General features: G+C 37.1%; 1 pseudogene; it reads right to left on the minus strand.

Moving 5' to 3' along the window:
* Positions 1–1641: 1641 nt before the first annotated feature.
* LOC103012179 (ferritin heavy chain-like) lies at positions 1642–19111 on the minus strand (annotated as a pseudogene).
* Between the last annotated feature and the right edge of the window lie 3418 nt (positions 19112–22529).

Genomic DNA, 22529 nt, shown 5'->3' on the forward strand with positions numbered 1-22529 from the left:
TTCTCAAACTCTTCCAAAAAATTGCAGAGGAGGTAACACTCCCAAACTCATTCAACGAAGCCACCATCACCCTGATACCAACACCAGACAAAGATACTACAAAAAAAGAAAATTACAGACCAATATCACTGATGAATATAGATGCAAAAATCCTCAACAAAATACTAGCAAACAGAATCCAACAACACATTAAAAGGATCATACACCATGATCAAGTGGGATTTATCCCAGGGATTCAAGGATTCTTCAATATACACAAATCAATCAATGTGATACATCATATTAACAAATTGAAGAATAAAAACCATATGATCATCTCAATAGATGCAGAAAAAGCTTTTGACAAAATTCAGCACCCATTTATGATAAAAACTCTCCAGAAAGTGGGCATAGAGGGAACTTACCTCAACATAATAAAGGCCATATATGACAAACCCACAGCAAACATCATTCTCCATGGTGAAAAACTGAAAGCATTTCCCCTAAGATCAGGAACAAGACAAGGATGTCCCCTCTCACCACTATGATTCAACATAGTTTTGGAAGTCCTAGCCATGGCAATCAGAGAAGAGAAAGAAATAAAAGGAATACAAATTGGAAAAGAAGAAGTAAAACGGTCACTGTTTGCTGATGACATGATACTATACATAGAGAATCCTAAAACTGCCACCAGAAAACTACTAGAGCTAATCAATGGATTTGGTAACATTGTAGGATACAAAATTAATGCACAGAAATCTCTTCCATTCCTATACACTAATGATGAAAAATCTGAAAGAGAAAATAAGGAAACACTCCCATTTACCACTTCAACAAAAAGAATAAAATACCTAGGAATAAACCTACCTAGGGAGACAAAAGACCTGTATGCAGAAAACTATAAGACACTGATGAAAGAAATTAAAGATGATACCAACAGATGGAGAGATATACCATGTTCTTGGGTTGGAAGAATCAATATTGTGAAAATGACTATAGTACCCAAAGCAATCTACAGATTCAGTACAATCCCTATCAAATTACCAATGGCATTTTTTACAGAACTAGAACAAAAAATCTTAAAATTTGTATGGAGACACAAAAGACCCCGAATAGCCAAAGCAGTCTTGAGGGAAAAAAACAGAGCTGGAGGAATCAGACTCTCTGACTTCGGACTATACTATAAAGCTACAGTAATCAAGACAATATGGTACTGGCACAAAAACAGAAACATAGATCAATGGAACAAGATAGAAACCCAGAGATAAACCCACACACCTATGGTCAACTAATCTATGACAAAGGAGGCAAGGATATACAATGGAGAAAAGACAGTCTCTTCAATAAGTGGTGCTGGGAAAACTGGGCAGCTACATGTAAAAGAATGAAATTAGAACACTCCCTAACACCATACACAAGAATAAACTCAAAATGAATTAGAGATCTCAATGTAAGACTGGACACTATAGAACTCTTAGAGGAAAACATAGGAAGAACACTCTTTGACATAAATCACAGCAAGATCTTTTTTTGGGGGGGGGTACCAAATTACTTTATTCGAAGGAATGATACTAAGGAAAGGACTTGTAGATGTTTTGGTACAACTTACAGAAAAGGTAAAGGTAACCCAAACATGAATGCACTGCCTTGGTGACCAGGGAAGTCACTCCTGTGGCTATGGGAAGCCAGCCTAAGGCTTAGCTTTCATTATCACTATTTCCCAGGGTGTGCTTGTCAAAGAGGTAATGTGCCATGCCAGATTTGGGGGCCCCCCTCGTGCGCAAGTTGGTTACGTGGTCACCCAATTCTTTAATGGATTTCACCTGCTCATTCAGGTAATGAGTCTCAATGTAGTCACACAAATGGGGGTCATTTTTCTCAGTGGCCAATTTGTACAGTTCCAGTAGTGACTGATTCACACTTTTTTCCAAGTGTAGCGCACATTCCATTGCATTCAGCCCATTCTCCCAGTCATCACGGTCTGGTTTCCTGATATCCTGAAGGAAGATTCGGCCACCCCGTTGGTTCTGCAGCTTCATCAGTTTCTCAGCATGTTCCCTCTCCTCATGAGATTGGTGAAGAAAGTATTTGGCAAAGTTCTTCAATGCCACATCATCGCAGTCAAAATAGTACGACATGGACAGGTAGAAGTAGGAGGCGTAGAGCTCCAGGTTGATCTGGTGATTGATGGCAGCCTCCGAGTCCTGGTGGTAGTTCTGGCGCACCTGCGACGGGGACGCGGTTGTTATGGCGGGCAGCTGAGGTGAGGCGGTGGCGGTGGCTGCACGGCGCTGTAACGGTGGCGGGGACCTTGGGGCGGTCGGAGGGCGCTGTGAGGTGGTGGCGAGGGCTGGCTCTGAGCGGCTGGCCGGAGCGGGGGACGAGCACTGGGTTCCGTCCAAGCACTGTTGAAGCAGGAAACCAGGGCGACTCTCCGCAAGGACTGTCACAAGATCTTTTTTGATCCACTTCCTAGAGTAATGGAAATAAAAACAAAAATAAACAAATGGGACCTAATGAAACTTCAAAGCTTTTGCACAGCAAAGGAAACCATAAACAAGACCAAAAGACAACCCTCAGAATGGGAGAAAAGATTTGCAAACGAATCAACAGACAAAGGATTAATCTCCAAAATATATAAACAGCTCATGCAGCTCAATATTAAAAAAACAAACATCCAATCCAAAAATGGGCAGAAGACCTAAATAGACATTTCTCCAAAGAAGACATACAGATGACCAAGAAGCCCATGAAAAGCTGCTCAACATCACTAATTATTAGAGAAATGCAAATCAAAACTACAATGAGGTATCACCTCACACCAGTTAGAATGGGCATCATCAGAAAATCTACAAACAATAAATGCTGGAGAGGGTGTGGAGAAAAGGAACCCTCTTGCACTGCTGGTGGGAATGTAAATTGATACAGCCTTATGGAGAACAGTATGGAGGTTCCTTCAAAAACTAAAAATAGAACTACCATATGACCCAGCAATCCCAGTACTGGGCATATACCCAAAGAAAACCATAATTCAAAAAGACACTTGTACCCCAATATTCATTGCAGCACTATTTACAATAACCGGGTCATGGAAGCAACCTAAATGCCCATCGACAGTCGAATGGATAAAGAAGATGTGGTACATATATACAGTGGAATATTACTCAGCCATAAAAATGAATGAAATTGGGTCATTCGTAGAGACGTGGATGGATCTAGAGACTGTCATACAGAGTGAAGTAAGTCAGAAGGAGAAAAACAAATATCGTATATTAGTGCATATATGTGGAACCTAGAAAAATGGTACAGATGAAGTAGTTTGCAGGGCAGAAATTGAGACACAGATGTAGAGAACAAACGTATGGACACCAAGGGGGGAAAGCCGCAGTGGGGTAGGGATGGTGGTGTGCTGAATTGAGCGATTGGGATTAACATGTATACACTGATGTGTATAAAACTGATGACTAATAATAACCTGCTGTATAAAAAAATAAAATTCAAAAGAAAAAAAGAAGTAAGTTAATTGTGTTTACATTTACATAATCCATTTGTATTGATGAGCTGTCTCAGTTTTACAGTTGATGTTGCCTTTGAAGGTCTTTGGCTTTTACATTTATGTGTTAATTGTATATCTCACATTTCCTAGCAGAGGTTGGGATCCTCTCTATGATTTCAAATAATACATGGTTTTTAGAAAGATACAATGCCATTGTAAGCTAATAAAATGTTTATACACACACACTGTGTGTGTGTGAAAAAAAATAAAAATAAAAATAAATTCTATTTAAAATAAAATAAAATAAAATAAAATGTTTATAATGACCTTGCAGATAGAATTAAAAAAAAATCTGAGTTTAGGTGATACTGAGATGGCAGGAGATATCTAAGTCTAAAAGAGTCCAAACAAAAAATAGATTGCTTAGTCAAATAAATTTGCCCTACTTAAATACCATCAAGAAATCAGCCATGGAGGAGGGGCTGATAAGAAGAGAAAAATCACATATTCTTGTGTTACTTAGATCCCAGAGCACTGCCAAAATTGAATCCAAAAGTGAAACAAAAAAACCTTAAACTGAAAGTTAACCTTCTCCTGGCTCAAATATGGGCAAGATTAAAAAAGGCAGTAGTGACACAGAAAAATTGAGGAAGAACTAATTAATATAACTAAAGCTGTGCTATAGCACAAGTCCAGTTTGGCTCTACACAATGCCAGTGCCCTCACCTTAACTGCCAAACAGGGCAATGGCTTGCATTCTCTGGAACAATTTTATATTGTTATTTTATACACAATGTTCAGAATATAATAAAACATTGTGGTTATGTGATGAAGCAGGAAAGTATGTCTCGTTACCAAGAGAAAAAAATCAATATAAACAGAATTAGAAATTTCCCAGATACTAGAATTAGCAGCTCCAGGACTTAACTATGAAAAATATGTTAAGAAACTTATGGAAAAGATGAATAAAATATTAAAGAGATGAACTATTTGGGGAAAGAAGTGGGAATTTGAAAACAAAAAACTGAAATTTCTACAATTGAAATGTATAATATTTGAAAACAAAATTTCATTGTATGGGCATTAAAATAAGTTGGATAGTATAAAAGAAAGACTCAGTAATTTTAAAGATATATCAATGGAAAATTTCCCAATGAAGGACACAGTGGGAAAAAAGGTAGGAAAAAAATAGAGCATATGCAACTTCTGGGTATTATCAGGCTGTCTAATACGTGTGTATTTGGAGTTCTAAAAGGAGAAAAATGAAAGTATGAGGAAGAAAACATGTTTTATGGCCAAAATGTTTAAAAATTTAACAAAAAATATCAATCCACAGATTGCAAAGCTTAACAAATGCCAAGTAACAGGCCCTGAGTAGAATAAAGAAAGCCATATCTAGGCATATCATAGTCAATTTGCTGAAAGCCCAAAAGAAAGAGACAATCTTAAAGCAGAGGGGAGAAAAACACATTAAGTACAAAGGAATAACTAAGAATGATAGCTGACTTCTCATCAGAAACACTGCAGGCCAAAAGATGGTGGGATGACTCATTCATACAAATATTGGTGAAGATATGGAGCAAATAGAACCCTCATACATTGATGGGGTGGGTGTAAAATGATACACCAACTATGGAAAACCTTCGAGTTTTTTTCGTTTAGTTCAACTTCTATTTATCTATGACCTAGACATTATACTACTAGTTATCTACCTGGAGAAATGAAAATATTTGTCCACAAAACATCTTGTATGACAATGTCTAGTGCCAAAACTGGAAGCAATGATCAATAGGGGAACGTATAAATAAACTCTGATATAATCACATAACATACAGAGCAGAAACAGAGAAACTGAGACATCTAAGTAACTCCCACTTAGGCCAGCTGAGTCCCAAATGACCTTCAGCTACATGCACATGATAAATGAGTTGTTTTAAACCACTGAGTTTTGGGCTGATGTTATGCAACATTATTGTAGCAATAGCTAACCAATAAACTCAATAGCAAAATGTTACACTAGCTTCATCTACTTGTGCCTATCTTCCTGTTAAGATCCATAATTCACTTCGTTGTTACTTTGCAAACATTAAAGTTGTAGGTATTCTTCCAATAATGAACATTTGTTTCACTAACATCTAAGTTATGCCCTGCTGTTCTGTTTCTATGTCTTCCTGCACACAAGCTAACTTGTTTCAGTGCCAAATCCTAGTGTAATCTTTTTAAAGACATTTTAACTAGCAATGCGATGCAACTTGTACAGAGCCAACAACGCACACAAGAGAAGAGGGGTTGGTGGTGAACAGCTACGATCAAGTTTGTGCCTGCGCAGGCACTGACAACCATGTCACAACTGTTTCTTGGCTGATGGCCATTGTAAAGTATCATCAATTATAGGAAACAGTCCAATTTCAAGATGTTAAAATGTAAAATAAACGTGCGTTTAGAATAAGTGGAAAATGGTACATCTCCAGTCACCACATTCACAGCCTGAGTTGCTGTTGCTGGAGTTTTGTTTCTCTTTCTGGAAGAGATTCATTCTTTTCAAAATGCCTGATTTTAAGAAAGGTATTAGAGATAACCTTATGTGTCACTTCCATTCCTCTATCTGTTGAATATCTTTTAGCCCCTACTGTATACTTTCTCTTTCAGGTTTGGGATGGCCTCTAACTTTGGACGATTTTGCTCTCTAGTTTTAATTGAGGGATTTGGAATCAGTTTCTGGTGCACATTGCCACTCACCGATGCAGGCAAGAAGAGCTCTTACTCTAGGCTCCAGGAGCAAACACTGCTCTGGTCTTCTGGCCAAGGTCTTCTCTATGGGGCAAGGAGTTGATTGCGCTAAAGCAATGTGTCCACCTAAAGCCCAGGCCCCTTCCCCAATTATACCATGCTTCAAGTACTGAGAGCGTGGCCCATGTAGCTGATGTCTGTAACTCTTGGCCTGAGGAGTGTGCAAGGGGTGTCTGTTTACAAAGGTGTATGTAGATGGAGCTTGATGATGTGGCTGACAAAATGCATGTGCATTAGGCCTCTTGCAGTACAGGTCAGAGACATATGGTGGGAAAGCAGGGGGTGGGCGAGAGGCAGGGGACACAGCCGACTTTCTCTGCCCCACCCGGTTCTAGCATGGAACTGCAGGCTAATTCTAAATTCAAGCCTGGCCTTCCAGTTCATTGTAAATGTGTAGGTTTCAAACCAAAGATATAATACAAATAGAATTAAAAATTAAAATTAAAAAAACTTTTACGTTTGTTAGCTTGATTGGTATCATTGAAATATTTATGCAGGTGGCATACAGGCCTCTAGTTACGGGCTTCACCCAAATCCCACAAATATTAGGTGCAGGTACACAGATTAGGAACGCTCGAGGACCCCATAAATAGTGGAATCAAAAATTTACTCACACTAAACTCAATGTACAAAAAATTAGCTTTTAATTTTTTTTTTTTTATACCTGATTGTCTGTTTTCCCCTAACCCATATTCACTTAGGTGGCAAAAGATGGAAGCTTTAGAATTGCCATGTGAAGGGAGGTGACTTAGTGTCTTTAAGCAGTGTTGACAAATATAGGTTTGATCACTCTCCTCCCATTCCCTTTTCAGTAATAATAATACTTGTAATAATTATAATAATAATAACTGACATTTTTGAGGACCGTCTGTCAAGGGTTGCGTGAGGATTTTCATGTGTACAAACTCATTAAATCCTCGAACAAAGTGAGGTGGGTATTATTATTATTATTACATCTTAAGGAGTGAAACTAATGTACAGAGAAGTTAATTAACTTGTTCAGATTTACACAGCTAGAAGGTAGAGAAACCAGAAATAAAAAACAAGGTAGACTGGCTTCAGAATGCGTAGTCTTTCTTTATCGTGGTGCTGTTCTGTGTCTCTCAGGTGAAATCTGTAGGTGCTGTTTCTTGGGACATCATTTTAGCATCCTTTATGAAACCCTCTCAGCCTACAGGAACTTTTCCCACCCCTAGCCAGCCCCACACAAGAAAGAGAAATGAGGTGTACACTCTCAATTCATCCATCCAGCTATTTCCTTGCAGACGCTGCAATACCATGCTTGTGCCATGCTGGATAAAAAGGATGAGGCATTTTCCTAAAGGCCTGTATCCTTCCTGTCTACCCCAGGGAAGCTTGCCCTGATGCTCCTAGCTCTTTCCATACCCTTCCTGGATGTTTATGTCAGGTCACATCCCCAGAGAAGAAACAAGAACACATGTATTGGACTCTCTTCATATCAATGCTTCTCTTTCTCTTTTCCAACTTTTCCAGGGTTCAGTGGTATAATGTCTACTTTCTTCTTTTTTCTATCAGTAAGAGACATCCCCTTTCTCTCTCATTCTTGATATGATATTCACCATCTCGTCTCTTTAAATATATATATAGTGGTAGAATACATATAGCATAAAATTTACCATCTCAATCATTTTTAAGTGTACAGCTCAGGAGTGTTAAGTATATTCACACTGATGTTCAACAAATCTCAGGAATTTTTTCATCTTACAAAACTAAAACTCTGTATACATTAAACAGCAACTCCCTGTTTCTTCCTTCCCTCAGGCACTGGCAAAACACTATTGTACTTTCTGTTTCTATGAATCCAATTACTTTTTTATCTCATATAAGCGGAATCATACAGTATTTGTCTTTTGTGCCTGGCTTATTCACTTAGCATAATGTCCTCAAGGTTTGTCCATGTTGTAGCATATAACAGAATTCCCTTCCTTTTTAATGCTGAATACTATTCCATTAAATGTATAAACCATAGTTTGTTTATTCATTCATCCATCAATGGACACTTGGGTTTCTTCCAGCTTTTGACAATTGTGAATAATGCTGGTATAAAAAAGAGTGTTCCCTCTTCTCTTTGAGTACCATAATATTTAAATGATGTTAAAGGAACATGATATGTGGGGGGAGAATAAAATCCACAATCTATTTAGCTGAATACTTTCAAAATATTATTCTTGTTACATCTTGTGTCCTATCTCCTTAGTGCTTTGATCTCAGAACTCTTAAGAGCTTTGATCTCAGAGACACAGAAATAAGTTGTCAAAAAGACCCACTCAGTTTTCAAGGATATTAGTGCATACATGAGAAAGAATGGTATCTGTCAATTCTTCCCACAGAGGAATATCATTTTAACATTATAAACGCAAGTCAATAGAAGAACCAATTACATTTGATGCTGGAGACATTGTTTTAAACTTCTTCTTACAGCAGGAAATAATTGGGAATTCAACCCTGAACAATCCCATCTCTTGAAAATATTGTTAGAGGAAAACTGCTGCCAAATCCAATCAAACCTATTTTCCTTGCCATTGATATGGCAGCTACAAAGTGAATGGAAACCACGGAAACACCTACATGTATGCACTGTGAGAGCTCCACTGGGCCCCTATTTCAATTTCCACATCTCTGCTTGGGTTGAAGCAATCATGGTCATTGACATGTCGAATATGTGCTTTTCTTATTGAGAAGGAAAAAAAAATCAAGGCTGCTGTATCAGCTTCACAGTAAAAATAAAGTGGCCAAACTCTTTCTTTTGAACAGAGCAGCAATAACAAGAAGCGTATCCTTCTGTAGCATAAAGCTATGTATATTTTTAATTATAATTCACCCTTTTCCAATAAAAGTTTAACACAGCTGAGAAAATTTTAAGAAGTTTTTGTTTTTTATTTTACTCTTAACAAGTTAGTTTCATACTTTCCATAAATTTCTGAATGTTTCCAATGGAAAGATACTTAGATCCATCCTTACTTTATATTGTAAAGTATCTAAGGTATTAAGCTGAGATCCTTTCAGCTCCTAAACCACTGTTTTATAATTTGTTAAGTTCTAATCAAAGCATATTAAACTTCTGGTAAGCTGAATATCAGCTTCAAAAGAAAGAAACCATTACATTTTTTGACATAAGTTTCAAAGCATTACAGATTAGGCTAAGTGTGTGTGTTTGTTTCATCATCCCCTACAGTAGTTTCCCATCACTCTCAGTAAACTAAGTCCAAATCTGGAACCATGGCTCTCATAATTCTACCTGATCTGGCCCAAATTTACCTAATTTTATTTTCCTTCATATCCCTCTGGGATCTACTCTCCTACAGCCCCACAGATGCTTCCTTTTGTTTGAACAGACTAAACTGACTTCTCTCACACCAGGATAGGCTGTTATTCTATAGTAATGAATTAACTCCAAAAATCTCAAATTCTTAAAACCTGAAGGCTTTGTCTTCTTGGTTCCATCATTTTTATTAAGAGAGCCAAGGGTGAGAAAGGACTCAGTAGTTTTTTTTCTTTGTTTTGTTTTTATTTGATTTATTTGTTTTAGATTAAGCGATTTCTTAAGATTAGACATTCTATTTCTTTATATCCACCTTTTGATTTGGTCTTTCCTTAGGTACCAATAAAACAGCTGTTTATAATGAGAGTTCTCTAAAATTTACCAGATTAGAAGTTTTTCCAATTTTAAAGGATCCATCATCTGGCCATTGATGACTGACATCTTTATTTTAATTCTTATTTTATATTGGAGTGTAGTTGATTAACAATGTTGTGTTAGTTTCAGGTGTACAGCAGAGTGATTCAGTTATACATATACATGTATCCTATTTCAAATTCTTTTCCCATTTAGGTTATTACAGAGTATTGAGCAGAGTTCCCTGTGCTATACAGTAGGTCCTTGTTAGTTATCTATTTTTTTAATTTTTATTGGAGTATAGTTGATTTACAATGTTGTGTTACTTTGGTTATCTATTTTAAATATAGTAGTATGTACATGTCAGTCCCAAACTCCCAATTTATCCCTCACCCCGCCTTTCCCTTTTGGTGACCATAAGTTTGTTTTCCAAGTGTGTGAGACTTTCTGTTTTGTGAATAAGTGAATTTGTATCATTTTTTTTTAGATTCTGCATATAAGCGATATCATATGATATTTGTCTTTCACTGTCTGACTTACTTCACTTAGTATGATAGTCTCCAGATGCATTCATGTTGCTGCAAATAGCATTATTTCATTTTTTAATGGCTGAGTAATGTTCCATTGTATATATGTACCACATCTTCTTTATCCATTCATCTATCAATGGACATTTAGGTTGCTCCCATGTCTTGGCTATTGTAAACAGTGCTGCAATGAGCATTGGGGTTCATGTATTCTTTTGAACCATGATTTTCTCTGAATATATGCCCAGGAGTGGGATTGCTGGATCATATGGTAGCTCTATTTTTAGTTTCTTAGGAACCTCCATACTGTTCTCCATAGTGGCTGTAACCAATTTACATTTCCACTAACAGTGTAGGAGGGTTCCCTCTTCTCCACACCCTCTCCAGCATTTGTTGTTTCTAGATTTTTTTGATGATGGCCATTCTGACTGGTGTGTGGTGATACCTCATTGGAGTTTTGATTTGCATTTCTCTAATAATTAGCAATGTTGAGCATCTTTTCATGTGCCTCTGAGCCATCTGTATGTCTTCTTTGGAGAAATGTCTAGTTAGGTCTGGTGCCCATTTTTTGATTGGATTTTTTGTTTTTTTGATATTGAGCCACGTGATGTTTGTAAATTTGGGAGATTGATCCCTTGTTGGTAGCATCATTTGCAAATATTTTCTCCCATTCTGTTGGTTGTCTTTTCATTTTGTTTATGGTTTCCTTTGCTGTACGAAAGCTTTTGAGTTTAATTAGGTCCCATTTATTTATTTTTGTTTTTATTTCCATTACTCTAGGAGACCAAGTGAAAAAAAATATTGCTGCAATTGATATCATAGAGTGTTTTGCCTATATTTTCCTCTAAGAGTTTCATAGTATCCAGTCTTTTTTTTTACATGCAGCTGTTCAGTTTTCCCAGCACCCTTTATTGAAGAGACTGTCTTTTCTCCATTATATAGTCTTGCCTCCTTTGTCATAGATTAATTGACCATAGGGGCAAGGGTATATTTCTGGGCTTTCTACCCTCTTCCATTGATCTATATTTCTGTTTTTGTGTCAGTACCATATTGTTTCAATGACTGTAGCTTTGTAGTATAGTTGGAAGTCAGGGAGTCTGATTCCTCCAGCTCCGTTTTTCTTTCTCAAGATTGCTTTGGTTATTTGAGGTCATTTGTGTCTCTATACAAATTTTAAGATATTTGGTTCTAGTTCTGTGAAAAAAGCCATGGTAATTTGATAGGGATTATATTGAATCTCTAGATTGCCTTGGGTGGTATAGTCATTTTGACAATATTGATTCTTCCGGTCCAAGAACTTGGTATATCGTTCCATCTGTTTCTGTTAACTTCAATTTCTTTCATCAGTATCTTATAGTTTTCTGAGTACAGGGTTTTTGCCTCCTTAGGTAGGTTTATTGCTAGGTATTTTATTCTTTTTGATATGGTGGTGAATGGAATTGTTTCTTTAATTTCTCTTTCTGATTTTTTGTTGTTAGTGTATAGAAATGCAACAGATTTCTGTGTATTTATTTGTAGCCTGCAACTTTACTGAATTCATTGATGAGCTCTAGGAGTTTTCCAGTAGCATCTTTAGGATTTTCTATGTATACTATCATGTCATCTACAAATCTTTTCCACTTTGGATTCCTTTTATTTCTTTTTCTTATCTGATTGCCATGGCTAAAACTTCCAAAACTATGTTAAATAAAAGTGGCGAGAGTGGACATCCTTGTCTTATTCCTGATCTTAGAGGAAATGCTCTCAGCTTTTCACCATTGAGTATGATGTTAGCTATACGTTTGTCATATATAGCCTTTATTATGTTGAGGTAGGTTCCCTCTATGCCCACTTTGTGGAGACTTTTTATCATAAATGTGTGCTGAATTTTGTCAAAAGGCTTTTTCTGCATCTATTGAGATGATCATATGGTTTTTATTCTTCAATTTGTTAATATGATGTATCACATTGATTGGTTTGCATATATTGAAGAATCCTTGCATCCCTGGGATAAATCCCACTTGATCATGGTGTATGATCCTTTTAATGTGTTGTTGGATTCCGTTTGCTAGTATTTTGTTGAGGATTTTTGCACCTATGTTCATCAGTGATATTGGCCTGTAATTTTCTTTTTTTGTGGTATCTTTTTCTGGTTTTGGCATCAGGTTGATAGTGGCCTCATAGAATGAGTTTGGGAGTGTTCCTTCCTCTGCAATTTTTTGGAATAGTTTGAGAAGGATAGGTGATAACTCTTCCCTAAATGTTTGATAGAATTTGCCTGTGAAGCCATCTGGTATTGGACTTTTGTTTGTTGGGAGTTTTTAAATCACAGTTTCAACTTCAGTACTTGTGATTGGTCTGTTCATATTTTTTATTTCCTCCTGGTTCAGTCTTGGAAGTGTACGTTTCTAAGAATTTGTCCATTTCTTCTAGGATATCCATTTTATTGGCATAAAGTTGCTTGTAGTAGTCTCTCATGATCCTTTGTATTTCTGTCGTTTCAGTTGTAACTTCTCCTTTTTCCTTTCTAAGTTTATAGATGTGAGCCCTCTCCCTCTTTTTCTTGATGAGTCTTGCTAAAGGTTTATCAATTTTATTTATCTTTTCAAAGAACCAACTTTTAGTTTCATAGATTTTTTCTATTGTTTTCTTTTTCTCTATGTCATTTATTTCTGCTCTGATTTTTATGATTTTGTTTCTTCTACTAACTTTGGGGTTTATTTGTTCTTCTTTCTCTAGTTGCTTTAGGTATAAGGTTAGCTTGTTTGAGATTTTTCTTGTTTCCTGAGGTAGGATTGTATTGTTATAAACTTCCCTCTTAGAAATGCTTTTGCTGCATCCCATAGATTTTGGATCATCTTGCTTTTGTTTTCATTTGTCCCTAGGTATTTTTTTATTTCCTCTGATTTCTTCAGTGATCCATTGGCTGTTCAGTGGCATATTGTTTAGCCTCCACGTGTTTGTGTTTTATTTACAGTTTTTTTCTTGTAGTTGATTTCTAATCTCATATCATTGTGCTTGGAAAAGATGCTTGATATGATTTCAGTTTTCTTAAATTTACTGAGGCTCTCTTTGCAGCCCAGCATGTGATCTATCCTGGAGAGTGTTCCATGTGCACTTGAGAAAACAAGTGTATTCTGCTGCTTTCAGACAAAATGACCTGTAACTAACAGTTAAGTCCAACTTGTCTAATGTGTCATTTAAGGCCTGTATTTCCTTATTGATTTTCTGTCTGGATGATCTGTCCATTGATGAAAGTGGGGTGTTAAAGTCCCCCACTATTATTGTGGTACTGCCTTCTCCTTTTATGGCTGTTACTATTTGCCTTATATGTTGAGGTGCTCCTATGTTGGGTGCATATATATTTACAAATGTTTTATCTTCTTCTTGGATTGATCCCTTGATCATTATGTAGTGTCCTTCTTTGTCTCTTCTAACAGTCTTTATTTTAAAGTCTATTTTCCCTGATATGAGTATTGCTACTCCAGCTTTGTTTTGATTTCCATTTTCATGGAATACCTTTTTTCATTTCCTCACTTTCAGTCTATATGTGTCCCTAGAGCTGAAGGGGGTCTCTTGTAGGCAGCACATATATGGGTCTTGTTTTTGTATCCATTCAGCCAGTCTGTGTGCTTTGGTTGGAGCATTTAATCTGTTTACATTTAATTTAATTATTGATATATATGTTCTTATTGCCATTTTGTTAATTGTTTGGGATTTGTTTTTGTAGGCCTTTTTTCTTCCCTTCCTCTTTTATTCTTTTCCCACGTGAGTTGATGACTAACTTCAGTGTTATGTTTGGATTCCCTTTTCTTTTTATGTGTGTATCTATTGTAGCTTTTCATTTTATGTTTACCATGAGGTTTTGACATAGCAGTCTATATACAAACAAGATTGTTTTAAGTCGCTGGTCTTTTAATTTCAAATGCATTTCCAATATCCTGCATTTGTGCTCTCCTCTTCTCACAATTGCTGGTTTTGATATCATATTTGTGTTTGGATGATTTCCTACCTTTATGTTTGCCTTTACTGCTGAGCTTTTCCATTCATAAGTTTCTTGTTTCTAGTTGTGGCCTTTTCTTTTTTTCCTAGAGAAATTCCTTTAGCATTTGTTGCACAGCTGGTCTGGTGGTGCTGAATTTTCTTAGCTTTTGCTTGTTTGTAAGGTTTTGATTTCTCCATTGAATCTCAGTGAGAGCCTTGCTGGGTAGAGTATTCTTGGTTGTAGGTTCTTCTCTTTCATCACCTTAAATATATGGTGCCACTCCCTTATGGCCTGCAGAGTTTCTGATGAGAAATCAGCAGATAACTTTATGGGAGTTCCCTTGTAGGTTATTTGTTGCTTTTCCCATGTTGCTCTTAATATTTTTTCTTTATCTTTAGTTTTTGTCAGCTTGATTACTATGTGTCTCAGCATGTTCCTCCTTGGGTTATCCTGCCTGGGACTCTCTGTCCTTCCTGGAGTTGGGTGACCGTTTCCTTTCCCATATTAGGGAAGTTTTCAGCTATTATCTCTTCAAGTATTTTCTCAGATGCTTACTCTTTCTCTTTTCCTTCTGGAATCCCTATAATGCAAATGTTGGTGCACTGAATGTTGCCCCAGAGGTCTCGTAGACTGTCCTCATTTCTTTTCATTCTTTTTTCTTTATTCCATTCCGCAGCAGTGATTTCCACCATTCTGTCTTCCAGATTACTTATCCATTCTTCTGCCTCAGTTATTCTGCTATTGATTCCTTCTAGTGTATTTTTCATTTCAATTATTGTATTGTTCATTTCTGCTTGTTTCTTCTTTAGTTATTCGAGGTCTTTGTTAAACATTTCTTGTATCTTCTGATCTGTGCCTCCATTCTTTTTCTGAGATCTTGGATCATCTTAAGTATCAATACTCTGAATTCTTTTTTCAGTAGATTGCCTATCTCCACTTCACTTAGTTGTTCTTCTGGGGTTTTATTTTATTTCTTCGTCTGGGACATATTCCCCTGCTCTCTCATTTTGTCTAACTTTCTGTGATTGCAGTTTTCCATTCCCCAGGCTGCAGAGTTGTAGTTCTCCTTGCTTCTGCTGTCTACCCCCTGGTAGATGAGCAGCTTGTGCAGGCTTCCTGGTGGGAGGGACTGGCACCTGCCCACTGGTGGGTGGAGCTGGGTCTTGTCCCTCTGCTGGGCAGTGCCATGTCAGGGGCTGTGTTTATCAGGCAGCTCTTCAGGAAGACTTTTAGCATCCTGTTTGCTGATGCATGGGGCTGTGTTCTCACTCTGTTTTGCCTGTGGCATCCCCGCACTGGAGCCTACAGGCTGTTGGGTGGGACCAGGTCTTGGTGAGAAAATGGCAGCCTCCAAGAGGGCTCACACCAATGAGTACTCACTAGAATTGCCACTGCCAGTGTCCTTGTCATTGCAGTGAGCCTCAGCAGCTCCCCGCCTCCACAGGAGACCCTCCAATACTAGGTGGTAAGTCTGGTCCAGTCTCTTATAAGGTCACCCTTTTTTTTCCCTGGGTCCTGATGTGCACGAGACACTGTGTGCACCCTCCAAGAGTGGAGTTTCTGTTTCGCCCAGTCCTCTGGAATTCCTATGATTAAACACCACTGGGCTTCTAAGCCAGATTCTCTGAAGGTTCCTCCTCCCATTGCCAGACCCCCAGGCTGGGGAGCCTGATGTGGGGCTCAGAACTTTCACTCCTGTGGGAGAACTTCTGTGATATAATTGTTTTCCAGTTTGTGGGTTGCCCACCTGGCATGTATGAGATTTGATTTTATTGTGATTGCACCCCACCTACCATCTCGTTGTAGCTTCTTCTTTGTCTTTGGATGTAGGGTATCTTTTTTGGTAGGTTCCAACATTTTTATGTCAGTGGTTGTTCAGCAGTTAATTGTGGTTTTGGTGTTTCCATAAGAAGGAGAGTACTCAATATCTTGAACATTGTTAACTATTGTTCTGAAGGGGGATAAAAGAAGCACTGTAAATTTTCAAGCCAATTACTACATGCTTCAGCCCAGAAATGACACACATCATTTTCTTTCACAATCCATTCACCAGAATTTGCCATATGACCCACCACAACACAACTGTGCCACAAAAGTACAGTGATGTTATGTGCCTGGAAGGGGGAAGAAGCAGAAATATTTAGCAAAAAGCATGAATGACTACCTCAGGAATTTTGCATTTGCTATTAACACTGCCTGGAATGTTCTTCCCCCCAGAAATTCAGATGCCTCACTCTCTCTTCATTTCAATTTTGCGGAAATCCCTTGAAGGATCATCCCTAATGACCCTTCCTAAAACAGTCCTTCCCTCCTCACTCTGTCTCCTTTGTTCTTATCCCTCACTTATTCCTATCTGAAACTATATCATATTTTGATACTGGTTTTATGCACACAGACACACATATTATTTTTAATATGTAGAATGCTATATTTTCTGTCATGTTCATTGATTCTTTTATATAACCCCAGTGCCTAAAAGAGTATCTGGAACTCAGAAGGAAGTCAATAAATGTTAGTTGAATGAATGAATAAATGAAGGCATATATCAGATTGGTAATTAGCTGTTTAGACTGTCTATCTCTCCATCTATATCTATGTGTTGAAATGTCTGTTTCATATCAGTGTTGCAAGGATGTAAATTTAGCTTTATACAACATTTTAATTTAAAGAGAAAAGTTAGTTTCTGAAGTTTTATAAATTGGATCTTCTTCAATAGGCCTCCTCTACTGGTTATCTTGGGGCAGGGCAAAGATGAAGCTCAGTCTAACTTAGTTTAAAAATTATCCAAATCTAGGAAATCAAGAGAGCATTTAAATATTAACTGGTTTCTTTTGGATAACTGCTTTGCATTATAGCTCCCCCCCACCCCTGATTCTCTTTTCCAAGATGGTGTTTGAATATGTGGAGGAGAGAGGTATGACCTATGTAAGGCCATAGAGGGAAGACTGGGTCCTTAAATCTTCCCAATGTCCTCTGGATCCTCTGTGGCTTCTACTGTAGAATGGATGAACTGGTGTGCTTTCTGTACTAATGTTCCCTGATGTTGATTTAATCCTCTCTAGCAATTTAGGCTTAGTGTGCTAACTCCAGATACCTGGCTTCCCATCTCCACCCCATGATTGCATGTGTCATTGGAAATGGCTGCATACAACACCTCTCCCTTCAACTTACTGACTTACCAGTTCCCCAGCAGTGCAGGAGTTAATGCTACTAACCTGATGTGTGCAGGCTCTTTATCTATCTGGATGCTTATAACCACCTCCATCCCTTGATACAGGGGTGAGTATATCAAGCACCCTTAAATCTATCCCTTCTAACTCTCTTACTCTCCACACAATCTCTGCTTGGAATAGGGTTGGAACTTCTCTTCCTCAAGACCATCCTTTCCTCTCCTCCAGGGCCATAAGTCTCATAACCTAGTGATCATGTTGGAGCATGTATACTTTGGAAGGAATTCTACTATATGGGTCCTGTAGCCATTGCTTTTTATTAGGATTCTTTTGATTGGAAAGCCACATGAAAATTTAGAGCTAGAGATGAATAGGATTTAATATATCTGTATAACATCAAAAATATGCCATTACTTATAATCCCTATAAAAATTCATTTTCTAAAGGCTTCAGTATGCTCACAAGAATAATTTATATGTAAGGAAAAAATATAACAGACTAGGTTAATGAACCTGAAGTCAGGTAACTTGTGAACTGCATTGTTTTCTAATAGATGACCAAGATGATTCTTCTTTCTTACAGCATTTTCCCCACCCCTGCCCTGACTCCAGTATTATAAATACTGGCTTTTATGTCAGTTACAATGGGGCTAAACTACATTTTATTTTGTATATGTTAAGTATGACATACAAACCTTTTGAATTTATAATAACTATGTAGAGCAGTGAGCAGATGGTAAGCTCCATGAGAACAGGGTCACCATTACAACCACAGCACAAAAAAATGGACAAGCTTCTCTAAAAATGAGAGTTTAATTTTAATTTTACCCTAACCCTAACCCTATATATTTTTATATAAATATCTTAAGCACTCTTTAATATCATTCATTCATCCATTCATTCAATTATTTCAGAAACACATGTTGAGAACTTGCTATGGACTAGATACTCTTTTAAGTTCTGAGCAATACATAATTGAGTAATACAAAATTTTTGCTCTTAAGAGTTTAGTCTCGTTCTGTTCATCATCCTTGTGACTGTTAACCATTTTCAATCTTAACTAAACATGCTAATATAATTGCATATTCACTGTCATACAGTGCTCAGGAAGGCATGCCTGGGAGTCAGATAAGGCAGGTTCAAAAAGCCTACTTACTAGCTGTTCAATTTTAAGCAAGTATGTTGGCCTCTTTAAGCCTTAGATCCTCATTTATAAGAAGATAATAGTACATACACCCAGAGTTTCAAAAAGGTAATAATTAAATGAGAAGCATTAACACAGTATTTAGCCCAGAGTAGCACATAAGGGCTCAATACACATTGGCTTTTATCATCATCATCACTGTCACCATCACCATCACCAAGTCGACATTTCTGCTTACTCTTTTCTTCTTTAAAATTGTTGCCATGTTATTCATTTATCCAGAGTAAGCTTAAGGAGACAAGTGAAGCAGGAAATACCTGTTTCAATTCCCAAAGGGTGTTTTGCCATCCCTGGAGGAACAGACAAGTCTGCATCTACAACCTTGGCATTAATACTCCATTTCATCTTTCAGTGGCATGTTTTGTTTGTTTGTTCATTTTGTTGTTTAAACAATAAAAATTTATTTTTCACAGTTCTGAAGGCTGATAAATCCAAGATCAAAGTGCCAGCAGATTGGGTGTCTGGGGAGAGCCCTCTTCCTGGTTTGCAGACAGCCATCTTCAAGTTACGGCTTCACATGTTGGTGAGGGGGTGGTGGTGGTGGCAGGAATATCTTACTTAGGGATGTAGAAATAATTTATAGCTAGAAATGTTAAAATATTGTGGAACTACCTTTTCAACATCATTGGGTAAAAAGTGAGTTCTGGAGATGCCTCTAAGGCAAAATATGCCCAGACTATAATAAAGAACTAAGTTAACAACAGAATTTTAAAATTTTCACCTAAAAAAAGTAAATTACTGAAAAATGAAAAACTTGCTAAGTTAACATCTGAATTTAGACACTAAAATGTCTGTCTTGTCTAGAAATGTATTACTAGGCAGTAGCTACACAAAGGTAGCAATTAATGTGACAGCAGTTGAGCGTTAAGACCAAATTAGGGGGAATTATTTACTCTCATTACTATAATTGGAAGTGTACAGGATGCACCCAGAAGCTACGATAAAGGGGATTATGGATAAATACACACTACTTTTTTTTTTTTTAGAACTTAAAATTTAATTATATATTGTGAAATACTGACAGTTTAGTGAAAAGCTGATACTAGCTTGACAATGGAATGATTTTTGTTTGTTGGTTTAAACTTTTGCAATTCAGGAAGCAGTGTCAAAAACAATAACATCAGACAAAGGGCCACGTGAGAGAGGCAAAGAATAAAAATATGAATTTAAAAAGAACAGGAGAAACTTCAAATATTACAAAGGCAACAACGATTATATTCACAATTATAAAAGTAATGATTAATACTGAATGATCTCATAAAGTAGAAACTCAGCAGGTAAGAATAGGTTTTTTTTTTAAGATATTTATTGGAGTATAATTGCTTTACAATGGTGTGTTACTTTCTGCTTTATAAGAAAGTGAATCAGCTATACATATAAATATATCCCCATATCTCTTCCCTCTTTTGTCTCCCTCCCTCCCACGCTCCCTACCCCACCCCTCTAGGTGGTCACAAAGCACCGAGCTGATCTCCCTGTGCTGTGAGGCTGCTTCCCACTAGCTATCTATTTTACATTTGGTAGTGTATATATGTCCATGCCACTCTCTCAATTTGTCCCAGCTTACCCTTCCCCCTCCCCATGTTCTCAAGTCCATTATCTAGTAAGTCTGTGTCTTTATTCCTGTCCTGCCCCTAGGTTCCTCAGAACCTTTTTTTTTTTTTTTTAGATTCCTTATATATGTGTTAGCATACAGTATTTGTTTTTCTCTTTCTGACTTACTTCACTCTGTATGACAAACTCTAGGTCCACCTCACTGCAAATAACTCAATTTCGTTTCTTTTAAGGCTGAGTAATATTCCATTGTATATATGTGCCACATCTTCTTTATCCATTCATCTGGCGATGGACACTTAGGTTGCTTCCATGTCCTGGCTATTGTAAATAGAGCTGCAATTAACATTTTGGTACATGTTCAATTCTTTTTGAATTATGGTTTTCTCAAGGTATATACCAGGTAGTGGGATTGCTGGGTCATATGGTAGTTTTATTTTTAGTTTTTTAAGGAACCTCCATAATGTTATCCATAGTGGTTGTATCAATTTACATTCCCACCAACAGTGCAATAGGGTTCCCTTTTCTCCACACACTCTCCAGCATTTATTGTTTGTAGACTTTTTGATGATGGCCATTCTAACTAGTGTGAGGTGATACCTCATTGTAGTTTTCATTTGCATTTCTCTAATGATTAATGATGTTGAGCATTCTTTCATGTGTCTGTTGGCAATCTGTAGATCTTCTTTGGAGAAATGTCTATTTAGGTCTTCTGCCCATTTTTGGATTGGGTTGTTTGTTTTTTTTGATATTGAGCTGCATGAGCTACTTGTAAATTTGGAGATTAATCCTTTGTCAGTTGCTTCATTTGCAAATATTTTCTCCCATTCTGAGGGTTGTCTTTTAGTCTTGTTTATGGTTTCCTTTGCTGTGCAAAAGCTTTTCAGTTTCATTAGGTCTCATTTGTTTATTTTTGTTTTTATTTCCATTTCTCTAGGAGGTGGGTCAAAAAGGATCTTGCTGTGATTTATGTCATACAGTGTTCTGCCTGTGTTTTCCTCTAAGAGTTTGATAGTGTCTGGCCTTACATTTAGGTCTTTAATCCATTTTGAGTTTATTTTTGTGTATGGTGTTAGGGAGTGTTCTCATTTCATTCCTTTACCAGTTGCTGTCCAGTTTTCCCAGCACCACTTATTGAAGAGGCTGTCTTTTCCCCATTGTATATTTTTGCCTCCTTTATCAAAGATAAGGTGACCATATGTGCGTGGGTTTATCTGGGCTTTCTATTGTGTTCCATTGATCTATGTTTCTGTTTTTGTGCCAGTACCATACTGTCTTAATTACTGTAGCTTTGTAGTATAGTCTGAAGTCAGGGAGCCTGATTCCTCCAGCTCCATTTTTCTTTTTCAAGATTGCTTTGGCTATTTAGGGTCTTTTGTGTTTCCATACAAATTGTGAAATTTTTTGTTCTAGTTCTGTGAAAAATGCCAGTGGTAGTTTGATAGGGATTGCATTGAATCTGTAGATTGCTTTGGGTAGTATAGTCATTTTCACAATGTTGATTCTTCCAATCAAAACATGGTATATCTCTCCATCTGTTTGTGTCATCTTTGATTACTTTCATCAGTGTCTTATAGTTTTCTGCATACAGGTCTTTTACCTCCTTAGGTAGGTTTATTCCTAGGTATTTTATTCTTTATGTTGCAATGGTAAATGGGAGTGTTTCCTTAATTTCTCTTTCAGATTTTTCATCATTAGTATATAGGAATGCAAGAAATTTCTGTGAATTAATTTTGTATCTTGCTACTTTACCAAATTCATTGATTAGCTCTAGTAGTTTTCTGGTAGCATCTTTAGGATTCTCAATATATAGTATCATGTCATCTGCAAACAGTGACAGCTTTATATTTTCTTTTCTGATTTGGATTCCATTTATTTCTTTTTCTTCTCTGATTGCTGTGGCTAAAACTTCCAAAACAATGTTCAGTAATAGTGGTGAGAGTGGGCAACCTTGTCTTGTTCCTGATCTTAGTGGAAATGGTTTCAGTTTTTCACCATTGAGGATGATGTTGGCTGTGGGTTTGTCATATATGGCCTTTATTATGTTGGGGAAAGTTCCCTCTATCCCTACTTTTTGGAGGGTTTTTATCATAAGTGTGTGTTGAATTTTGTCAAAAGCTTTTTCTGCATCTATTGAGATGATCATATGGTTTTTATTCTTCAATTTGTTAATATGGTGTATCACGTTGATTGATTTGCATATGTTGAA

Source organism: Balaenoptera acutorostrata, chromosome 2 (assembly GCF_949987535.1).
Source record: "Balaenoptera acutorostrata chromosome 2, mBalAcu1.1, whole genome shotgun sequence".
Lineage (NCBI taxonomy): Eukaryota > Metazoa > Chordata > Mammalia > Artiodactyla > Balaenopteridae > Balaenoptera > Balaenoptera acutorostrata.